The 11,946-nt window shown below is 34.3% G+C and overlaps 1 pseudogene; it reads left to right on the top strand.

The window, feature by feature from the left end:
- The first annotated feature begins 1,006 nt into the window (after positions 1–1,006).
- LOC136821625 (U6 spliceosomal RNA) lies at positions 1,007–1,072 on the top strand (annotated as a pseudogene).
- Positions 1,073–11,946: the final 10,874 nt, after the last annotated feature.

Consider the following 11,946-nt stretch of genomic DNA (forward strand, 5'->3'; position numbering starts at 1 on the left):
TGACACTGAACATAATACTCTGGACAAAAATTCAAATTCTCTAAAGGCTTTTGTTTCGATTCATCTTTAAGTTTTGCATGTGTTTTAATTTCAACCAAAATCCCATCTGGTCCAAGGGCGTCCGGGCTTGAACCGAAACTCTTCTTGGATGGATGGGTATAAAAGCCACACTTTTCGGTCGTAGATTTGGACACTCTTTCAAAATACTTTATTCCATCATTTTCAAATTTATGTCCTCTAGCAATATTTGGAATATAAGATAAATTTCTTTAAATTTTTCCATTTTTCACAATATCCCAATAACTGTCAAATTTTTTCTTGCCCTTCAAACCAAGGAGTACAGACCAGTTATTCGAAATTTTCTAATCTCAAGCCATTCTGGGGTATTTTGCGCTGTTTCAATGTAGTTGCTTGCTGTAGGTTTTGGTGCTTGTAAGAAACTAACGTCGATTTTAATTTCTTTTGTTTCCTGGGAATGAATAGTACTTTGCAACGATTTGTAGTTAACATCATTTTCATAAACACTTGTAAATTCAATTTTGTTTATTTCTAGGCAGTCTTGTGTAACAATTTAATTTTCAGTAGTTTTGTCACACTGTTTTTTATTCAAAGGTGTGATTACATTGGAATTAGAATTGTATGATTGGTCAATTTTTTCTTCAATCACCTTCGCTTTTTCTGGGCTGAATTCTGAATGTTGTGATATTTGTCATTTTCAAGATAATGTGTGTTGAAATTGTACTTGTGACAAAGATAACCCCTTACTGAACTTTTACGTCCAACCTGTGATTTTGACAAAACTGAATAAAAATGAGGTGTTACTGGAGGGAGTGATGACAGTTTAGCTTTTATATTTTCAATCATTGTTGTAACATCCCTTTTTTGACGTGGGTTTGAGGGATCTGCAGATCTTATTTTTCGTTTCTTCTTGGCTGATTTTAATTTTAACTTTGCCATTACAGCAATTGAACCACAAGTTATTTTCAAAGTAGAACTGTTTGAAAATGCCTTTATCTTGATGCTTATCCAAAATTGGAACGATATAGAGAAGATTGGCATGGCCCCTGCGCAAAAAAAGGGGAACGTTCTTCAACCTTAGAGGGGGGCGAACGAAAAAAAAGGGGAACGAGGGGGAACGAAAAGAAAAAAGAAGTTTGCGCGCGAAAGCGCGCATAATGGCGGCAATAAAATGCCGGGATTTGATTGACAGCTTTGCGTCTATTTCTCATTTTAAGCGACATTTGGTGTATTTCAGAGATCATTTAACCTTTAAAACCACTTTCGTTTTCTCTTAAATTTACTAAGTCTTTTGGCTGAGAGGTCATTTTTTTTAGGTTTGCAAAATGAATCTTACCTTTTTCTGCCCTTTTTTCGTCTTTTTTCTTCATATTTTGATCTTCTTTTGCATTTAGCATTACCCTAGCTGGGAATCGGACCCAGTTATACTTGCCACAAGCTAGGGTGGGATTTTCTTACAAAAAGAGGCATTTATAGTGTTTTAAAAGAGGTCACGTGACCAAAACAGTCACGTGATCAGCTCTAAATTTTACTAAGTCTTTTGGCTGAGAGCCCATTTTTTGACGTTTCAATCTCGAAAAAATACCTTTAAATATGTTGTCTTTGTCCTTTCATTGATAAACAGGTGCATTTAGCATTTCCCCTGGCTGAGAATTGAACTCAGCTTAAACTACCAAGCAGGGGGGTTTTGTTCTTGTTGTTGTTGTTGGTCGAAAGATCTAGAAAATAAGAAAATGGAGAGAAAATCAGTGTTCAAAAGAGGTCACGTGATCAAAAAAGGTCACGTGACCATTCTAAAATTTACTAAGTCTTTTCACTGACAGCTTATTTTCTGACCTTTCCAAACTGAATTTAAATGTCTAATTTCAATGAGTTTAGAGGATATCTTCCTGTTAAATATAAACAAATAATACAAAAATGTACAAAAATATACCTTATAGGTAACTTAAAAGCTATAAAAATATAAAAAACATCAGCAATACGAACAGAGCGAAACCAGAACAAAGAAACCATAAAGCAATCTAAACATTCATGACAAAAACCAAACCAACAAGAACAGCGACAATACAAAAAACAAAACAAAAATCAAACAGCAATATTTTTTGCAGGACATCACGTCCAGCCCTGCGTCAGTGATGTCATCTCCAAGAACGATAGCCATTCCTGTTCCTTCTGGATCCATTAAATTATATTTGTTAGTTATTATCTGTAAAAGAAAAAAAGAAACGAACATGAAATATATGGTCAGAAGTCGATTTCTCCAAAATAAGTCACGTGACCATTATGAAAATTACTAAGTCTTTTGGCTGAGAGCATGTTTTTTGACACTTTCAAATGTTAAAAAGTTGCAAAATAGGCCTTTTTGAGAAAAATACACATCAAATATAAACAAAATACCCTATAAATATATAAACAATAAAAATACAACACTATTTACAACAAAACAACACATTCACAGCCAAAGATACTTGTAAGTCACTATGCCAAAAACCACCAAGAAACAAAACGTAAAACACACCAACAAGTAAACACACAAAACAAATGACACGTCGGTACGAGGTACAGCAGGTACATTATTATTTTGATCCATTTTTTTTATATCTTTTGTTCTTTTTATATCTTTTTGTTTATATTTTTTGCTAGAAAATAGAAGATTATATGATTAATGAACAAATAAGCAAGAAAGAAATGTGTGTTTTATAGAAGTCACATCATCACTTTCACTTTCGTTTTCTCTAAAATTTACTAAGTCTTTTGGGTTAGAGTGTCTTTTTTGACAGGAGATAGAAAAGTTAAAAATAGCAAATATAAGTGACTTTAGAGGAGGTCTTCCTATAAATACTACAAAATATACAAAACTATTGAAAAATATACATTAAAAAGTGTCTATGAAAGCTATAAAATGAAATAAAATAAAACAAATCTATAAAATAAATAACAAATTCCAACATCCAACAAATACCAACGATTAAATGCCATTCACAAAAAATACAACACCAAACATAAAATTGTTATCAAAATAAACAGCACCAACAACAAGACACAACATTTAAAAAGTGACATTACGTCCAGTCCGGCTTCTGTTAGTGGACTTTCGTCCACCAGAATGACGACTGTTTCTTCGTGTTCGTGATCCATTTCGATTTTATTTTTTTTCTGTAATTTTCTGTAAAATAAAAATAATATAGAAATGTGCTTGAAATACAAGATTTAGAACAAAGTCACGTGACCACTTTCACTTTCGATTTCTCTTAAATTTACTAAGTCTTTTGGCTGAGAGCATAATTTTTGACACTTTCAAATTCACTTTGACTTTCGTTTTCTCTTAAATTTAGTCTTTTCACTGACAGCTTGTTTTCTGGCCATTAAGAACTTCAATATGTCTGTATTTTTACTGATTTCTTTCTTTCTTTCTACAAAATTTATAAAAATATATTAAATATAAAATATTCAAACTCAAGCTATCAAGTAAATTTTTGCCTTGTAATTATGACAACATACAATTAGTATGTCTGAAGTTCTATTTCACCCGCCTTTACCTTACTTTTCTTTGTATCTTTCTGAGAAATTCTTACACTTGAAATTACCTTTTCCCAGGCTCATTAATTTCAACATCTTTCATTGCTGTCTCAATGTCAGGTCAAAAAGAAAATGGGAGTTGTTTTTTTCATTTTTTTAGATAAAAAATATACAATAAAACTAACACTAAGGCTATGTACAGTTAAAAACAGTCCTAGATCTATTTCTATTAACATTTAAAAACTACTTTCACTTTCGATTTCAAATCATGCAAAAGTACTAAGGCTTTTGGCTGAGAGCCTATTTTTGACACTTTCAAAACCACTTTCACTTTCGATTTCAAATCATCCAAAAAGTACTAAGTCTTTTGGCTGAGAGCTAATTTTTGACGTTTCAATCTCGAAAAAATACCTTTAAATATGTTGTCTTTGTCCTTTCATAGATAAACAGGTGCATTTAGCATTTCCCCTGGCTGAGAATTGAACTCAGCTTAAACTACCAAGCAGGGGGGTTTTGTTCTTGTTGTTGTTGTTGGTCGAAAGATCTAGAAAATAAGAAAATGGAGAGAAAATCAGTGTTCAAAAGAGGTCACGTGATCAAAAAAGGTCACGTGACCATTCTAAAATTTACTAAGTCTTTTCACTGACAGCTTATTTTCTGACCTTTCCAAACTGAATTTAAATGTCTAATTTCAATGAGTTTAGAGGATATCTTCCTGTTAAATATAAACAAATAATACAAAAATATACCTTATAGGTAACTTAAAAGCTATAAAAATATAAAAAACATCAGCAATACGAACAGAGCGAAACCAGAACAAAGAAACCATAAAGCAATCTAAACATTCATGACAAAAACCAAACCAACAAGAACAGCGACAGTACGAAAAACAAAACAAAAATCAAACAGCAATATTTTTTGCAGGACATCACGTCCAGCCCTGCGTCAGTGATGTCATCTCCAAGAACGATAGCCATTCCTGTTCCTTCTGGATCCATTAAATTATATTTGTTAGTTATTATCTGTAAAAGAAAAAAAGAAACGAACATGAAATATATGGTCAGAAGTCGATTTCTCCAAAATAAGTCACGTGACCATTATGAAAATTACTAAGTCTTTTGGCTGAGAGCATGTTTTTTGACACTTTCAAATGTTAAAAAAGTTGCAAAATAGGCCGTTTTGAGAAAAATACACATCAAATATAAACAAAATACCCTATAAATATATAAACAATAAAAAATACAACACTATTTACAACAAAACAACACATTCACAGCCAAAGATACTTGTAAGTCACTATGCCAAAAAACCACCAAGAAACAAAACGTAAAACACACCAACAAGTAAACACACAAAACAAATGACACGTCGGTACGAGGTACAGCAGGTACATTATTATTTTGATCCATTTTTTTTATATCTTTTGTTCTTTTTATATCTTTTTGTTTATATTTTTTGCTAGAAAATAGAAGATTATATGATTAATGAACAAATAAGCAAGAAAGAAATGTGTGTTTTATAGAAGTCACATGATCACTTTCACTTTCGTTTTCTCTAAAATTTACTAAGTCTTTTGGGTTAGAGTGTCTTTTTTGACAGGAGATAGAAAAGTTAAAAATAGCAAATATAAGTGACTTTAGAGGAGGTCTTCCTATAAATACTACAAAATATACAAAACTATTGAAAAATATACATTAAAAAGTGTCTATGAAAGCTATAAAATGAAATAAAATAAAACAAATCTATAAAATAAATAACAAATTCCAACATCCAACAAATACCAACATCCAACAAATACCAACGATTAAATGCCATTCACAAAAAATACAACACCAAACATAAAATTGTTATCAAAATAAACAGCACCAACAACAAGACATAACATTTAAAAAGTGACATTACGTCCAGTCCGGCTTCTGTTAGTGGACTTTCCTCCACCAGAATGACGACTGTTTCTTCATGTTCGTGATCCATTTCGATTTTATTTTTTTTCTGTAATTTTCTGTAAAATAAAAATAATATAGAAATGTGCTTGAAATACAAGATTTAGAACAAAGTCACGTGACCACTTTCACTTTCGATTTCTCTTAAATTTAGTCTTTTCACTGACAGCTTGTTTTCTGGCCATTAAGAACTTCAATATGTCTGTATTTTTACTGATTTCTTTCTTTCTTTCTACAAAATTTATAAAAATATATTAAATATAAAATATTCAAACTCAAGCTATCAAGTAAATTTTTGCCTTGTAATTATGACAACATACAATTAGTATGTCTGAAGTTCTATTTCACCCGCCTTTACCTTACTTTTCTTTGTATCTTTCTGAGAAATTCTTACACTTGAAATTACCTTTTCCCAGGCTCATTAATTTCAACATCTTTCATTGCTGTCTCAATGTCAGGTCAAAAAGAAAATGGGAGTTGTTTTTTTCATTTTTTTGGATAAAAAATATACAATAAAACTAACACTAAGGCTATGTACAGTTAAAAACAGTCCTAGATCTACTTCTATTAACATTTAAAAACTACTTTCACTTTCGATTTCAAATCATGCAAAAGTACTAAGTCTTTTGGCTGAGAGCCTATTTTTGACACTTTCAAAACCACTTTAAGAAACTTCGTTAAACGTCTATTCAAGTGATTTTAGAGGAAATCTTCCTTTTAAACACAAAACATACAAAACTAAATATAATATCTACTAGCTAAAAATCTACAAAACTACAAAAACTGTTAAAAACTGTACAAAAATATAAACATTTAAAAAAAAACAAGCAAATCAGAAACATCAATGGAGGTGGAGATGCCACACCAACAAGTAAACTGCAACAATAAATATAATAAGCACAAAAAATAACCACAACAACACTGAACAGTACTTTCTTAAGGACTTGATTTCAATTATAGTCTTTTGGCTGATAGCCCATTTTTTGACGTTTCAATCTCGAAAAAATAGCTTTAAATATGTTGTATTTGTCCTTTCATTGATAAACATGTGCATTTAGCATTTCCCCTGGCTGAGAATTGAACTCAGCTTAAACTACCTAGCAGGGGGTTTTGTTCTTGTTGTTGTTGTTTGTCGAAAGATCTAGAAAATAAGAAAAAGGAGAGAAAAACAGTGTTCAAAAGAGGTCACGTGATCAAAAAAGGTCACGTGACCATTCTAGAATTTACAAAGTCTTTTCACTGAGAGGCCATTTTTTGATATTGAATTATTTCAATTTAGTTTTCGTTTTTTACGTAAAATCTATTAAATCTGATAAAAAGTGCATATGAAATAAAAAATACTTTGATTTTGATCGAACGGCTATCTTCTCAAAATATTTGTGTTTGTTTTTAAAAAAATCGAATGTTGTCAAAAATAATCGAATGTTTTGGAAATTCGAACACTACTCGGTGCGTGAAATTATGTTAGGAGAAAATGGTTTTGATCAAAAGTATCACTTCTAAAAATAAAGTGAAGCATCTTAATTTCTCCAGAATGGTTCAACAGTTTTGTTGTTTGCGTATTTGTAAACTGCGTTTTGTTTGTGGCGGGACGGCGGAAAAGAGGGTGTATTATCAGAAATTTTTGGCAGGCGTATTACAAATCAAGACCAATCAAAATCACAACATTAACTAAAACAATTAAAAATGTACCAAAACAATTACGACACTTACAAGGAGAGGAAGGAGGATCAAATTGCACATTTTCATTATCAACAACAGGAACAACAACAGGAACGGCGGCAGCAGGAACGACAACAACAGGAACGACAACAGGAACAACATCAGGAATAGGAGGATGAAGAAAAGCAGGAACATCTAGAAGAATATCAGGCAGGACGACAGCAGGGACAACAGCAGGAACGGGAGGCAGAGCATCAGGAACGGTAGGAATAAACAGGACCACAGGATCAGACATATTTAGGTGGCCTGTAATGTACCCAGCATGGTATGTAGTTTTTTTAATTATCTGTAAAATAAAAATAATATAGAAATAAAGGAGCTAGAAGAAAGTCACGTGATCACTTTCACTTTCGTTTTCTCTACATATTTAGGTGGCCTGTAATGTACCCAACATGGTATGTAGTTTTTTTAATTATCTGTAAAATAAAGATAATATAGAAATAAAGGTGTTAGAAGAAAGTCACGTGATCACTCTTACTTTCGTTTTCTCTACATTTTACTAAGTCTATTTGCTGAGAGCGTGTTTTTTGACACTTTCAAATTGAAATTAAATGCAAAATTCAATGAATTTAGAGGATATCTTCCTGAAACATATACAAAAACTATAAACATTTAAAAAATTTCCAACCAAAACATTGAACAACTTCACAAGAAATGCCAAACCAACAAAAACACAGACAGCAACAAAACACACAAGAACATTGACACCATAAAAGCCACACCATAACACTTCCAACACGACATTACATCCAACCCAGCATCCGACATGTTATCTTCCAATTCAAAATCTGTTACAATGGTTACAGTGGATTGATCCATTTTTTATTTTTGTTTGTAGTTAGTTATCTGTGAGAAAATAAATAAACGGATGAGAATATAGATATATTGGTCACGTGATCAGCCCTTAAATTGACTAACTCTTTTGGCTGAGAGCTAATATTTGGACAGGTCAGAAAGAAAATTGAGTTTTGTTTTCATTTTTCAGATAAAAATATAGAATAAAAACTAACACTAAGGTTATGTACAGTTAAAAATAGTCCTAGATATATACAGCCATATTAACATTTAAATACACTATAGAACACTATATACATTTATTTAAAAAGCTTTATGATAAATCTCACAAACAAGGATATATGCATTATATGTATGCTCATTTGATTATCATAAATCAGCTCAATAAACCAGAAACTTATTTGAGAGAGTTAATAATAGTAGTAGACCTTTAGACTGAGAACTGTCAATGTCACTTCGACTACAGATTTCTATATAAACAACATTTTTTGACACCAAAAATGAAGAAAAATGGTAGGAGTAAAAAAATACATAATATGGTTTATGAAATACCTTATAAGTGTAAATATGTTTATCATACGTATGCTTATGTTTGAGTAATAAATCTAACCCTGCAAAGAAGATGATCATTCACAATATCCATCCCACCATACAGTTAAGTACAGGAGACAGAAATGTGGAATTAAAAACGTTTTCAACTACAACCCACTAGAAAAACGAACCAGATACTGAAAACGAGAAAACCAAGAAATTTATTGTGTTTGTTCTAAAAGACCCACTTTTATTCAATTTCAGACATTCAAAATGTGAAAAACAAGAGAAAAGGAAAAAAAAAAAACCAAGAAATTTATTGTGTTTGTTCTAAAAGACCCACTTTTATTCAATTTCAGACATTCAAAATGTGAAAAACAAGAGAAAAGGAAAAAAAAAAAACTAAAAAAACTAATTGTTCTTTTTTGCCTTTTTTATGGCATCCCTTTTTTGTTTTTCATACTTTGCCCATGCCAACCAATCCTCAAAAGATTTTTCGCACTTGACGGGGCAGTACTTTGGGCCATAGTACTGGGTGTGGGGCGGTACACATTTGGTTGACCACACTGCGAGCAGTTGTATTTTCGCTTTGGTTTAATCATGCCGGTTTGCGACTCCATTTGCTTGTGGCGGTAGTAGGTTGTCTTATAAAAGGCGACAGGTGGCGCTGATGGAGTCGGTGATACTTGAGACGGACACGGCTGAGATGGTGATGGCAAAGACAAAGATAAAAAGGGTTGAGACGACGGCGAAGATGAAGATAAGGGTTGAGACGACGGCGAAGATGAAGATGGTAAGCATTGAAAGGGTTTAATGCAGGTTCTGGGCTGTTGCGTAGAAGGTACAAAGAGGGCGGGCTGTACAGGTTTTGGTTTGATGTGCCTGTACAACAGTTGGCCAGCTGTTGTTGGCTCCACTGATGGAGAAAACAGAGAGGCAGCAAACAAAGCTTCATTCTACGACGGTGGTGGTTTCGGTTGATCTGTCGACTTCGGCTGTGATGATGGCTTCTGTTTTCCCGACGTGTTGATTGGCAATGTGAATGCCATCCTGGTACCAGCATTAGGGTTTGATTTCATGGTGGTAGGAATCATTACCTTGGAAGATTTGGTCACATTGCCAGGCAGCGATCTGCCCTGAAGGAGGAGGCTGGCTTCGTCGCGTCTGGCTGTGCGCTTGTGCCAGTGCATCAGGGTGGTCTCGTTCACGTTGAACAGATACATCTTCAAGGTGTGTTTTAAGTCACTGTTGGAAACCCTGGCCTGCACATACTTGTATTCTTGGATGCACTTCTTCCATCGGGATTCGTTTGATCTTTTGTTCCCAGGTGACGTGATGGTGCTGCTGGAAGTGTGCTTAGCCGTCAGGTGAATGATGATGGCCTCAACTAACCGGTTCTTGGATGGACACAGGGAAGGGTAACCAACAGTAATGTGAGCTCGACGCATGGCGATAATTTCAGCATTTCCACCCATCTTTTGCTTCCGCTTGAACTTGCCCTTTGCCGGTTTCATTTTGACGGGTGCAAATTTCATTGGGCGTTTGTCAAAATCATTAAGCAGCCCAAACAGTCAAACAATCTCCTCACACTTTTTCTTTGACATGCTGATGCCTTCAACACCAAGGAGAGCCCGGGCCAGATGGTCGAAACGGTTCCATCCGGGGATGCCAAGGGAGTCAATAGATTCGTCCTCCTGATCTGGCGGGGACTCCTCATTTTCCTCCACAACTTGCTGGTCACTGGTTTCTGGAGGGACACCTTCATCGATTTCATCCTCCACACCAGAATCATCATCTTCACCAAGGTCGGATTGGATGTACTTGTGATCGTTCAGGTTGACCTTTTCTTGTTTGAAGAAGTACTCCATGCCAACCAGCTTGGATGTGTCAGCAGAGGGTGCCTCCATTTCAACATACTGCTTCCCCAAGACGTGCGTGTGAAGCTGGTTGAAGCGGCTGGTCAATTTGTGGTCGAAGGTGCGAAAGTTTGCAGGTCGTGTTCCAGCCTCTGGCAATGCTTCCTTCCCGCGGTGTTCCAGCGTGACAGACCGTCAAGGAGGAAAGGCTTGGAAGTGAAGGCCATTCGCTGATGTGCCTGGAATAAAATCACGAAGGTGATTGTGGAACGATTCCAGGGAATTGCTTCCTCGCACCCACCTGTAAACTGGAACGTCCCTATCCTTGCCTCTCTTGATGGTTTTAACTGTCGTGTACAAAGGAACACCTTCCGGATCCTGGATACAAGTGATGAGCTCTTACCAAATGCTGACCATCTCCTCGGGTGCGGCGCTGGCAATGCCGTAAAAGCTCTTTCTTCGTCAGCTCAGCTTTGACGATGGCGTCAGATGGACGTCGCATGCCAGCACCTTGAAACTCCTCCCAGGGGCGTATCTAGGATTTTCAGGATACCCTGCAAAAAAGATTGAGCTATATATAGTGTCTAAGGAGAGCCCACCATGGTTGGGCATGGTTGGGAAAATTTTTGAATTTCGACCCTCTAGATTGGCTAAAACAGCCACCTTTTTATGCCCAATGTACCATGAACCAGAGATAGAGAATTAAAATTCATTTCATTTAAACACAAAATGAAGCTGGTAAAACTAAGATAGTTTTTTGGGTTAAAGTGTTTTAAGAACCAAAAAAGGTGGTCTCTAAAATATGGAAAAAATGAAGGAAAGAGAAAGGAGGTGTAAAACATTGGCAATTCATTATGATTTTTTTTAAGAACTTTTTGAACTTTACACTAAAAAGTGAAAAATGATAGCAAAATAATACAATAGCACACAAAAGATTATAAATTATACAAAAATCTTTATCTGATCGTGATGATAGCAATAACAATAATAATAATATTTACCAAACTGTCTAAAAAATTTTAATATAATTTTGATTCTTATTATGTCAAATTTATTTATCTTATTGCTGCCAAAAGGTGACTTAAATAATTTCAAGCAGATTAATAATAAAAGCCTTCTTTTGCCATTTCAAATGAAAATTTAGAGAAAAAGAGCAAAACTATTTTATTCAGACTGCTCAAGAAAAGAGTATTTCATTAGAAAATTGATTAATGTGATGCATTAAAGTATCCAAAACTAGAATTTGCACTGAAGCTGAAATCTCTATAGTTGGTTCATCTTGAAATTGTGGTCTAGCCCCATTCTGGTGTCTCGTTTGGAACTATTTGCCAAATCAAGCAGGGAATCCTGTACCAGGGGTAAAAAGCCCCCAATCCGAATTGAAAACAAACCATATGTCATCAGAAACTCATTTATTCATTATGTACATAATGCAGCATGTTTTATGTTTGGTATCAAAATTCAGTTGTTGTGTTATAAATTTTATATATATACATGATGCATCCAAATTGATTTACATTGGCAATTACATATCAAAATCAAATCAAGATGTACTTTCCAGA

This window comes from Clytia hemisphaerica, unplaced genomic scaffold (genome assembly GCF_902728285.1).
Source record: "Clytia hemisphaerica strain Z4C2 unplaced genomic scaffold, Clytia hemisphaerica genome assembly, whole genome shotgun sequence".
NCBI classification, from domain to species: Eukaryota; Metazoa; Cnidaria; class Hydrozoa; order Leptothecata; family Clytiidae; genus Clytia; species Clytia hemisphaerica.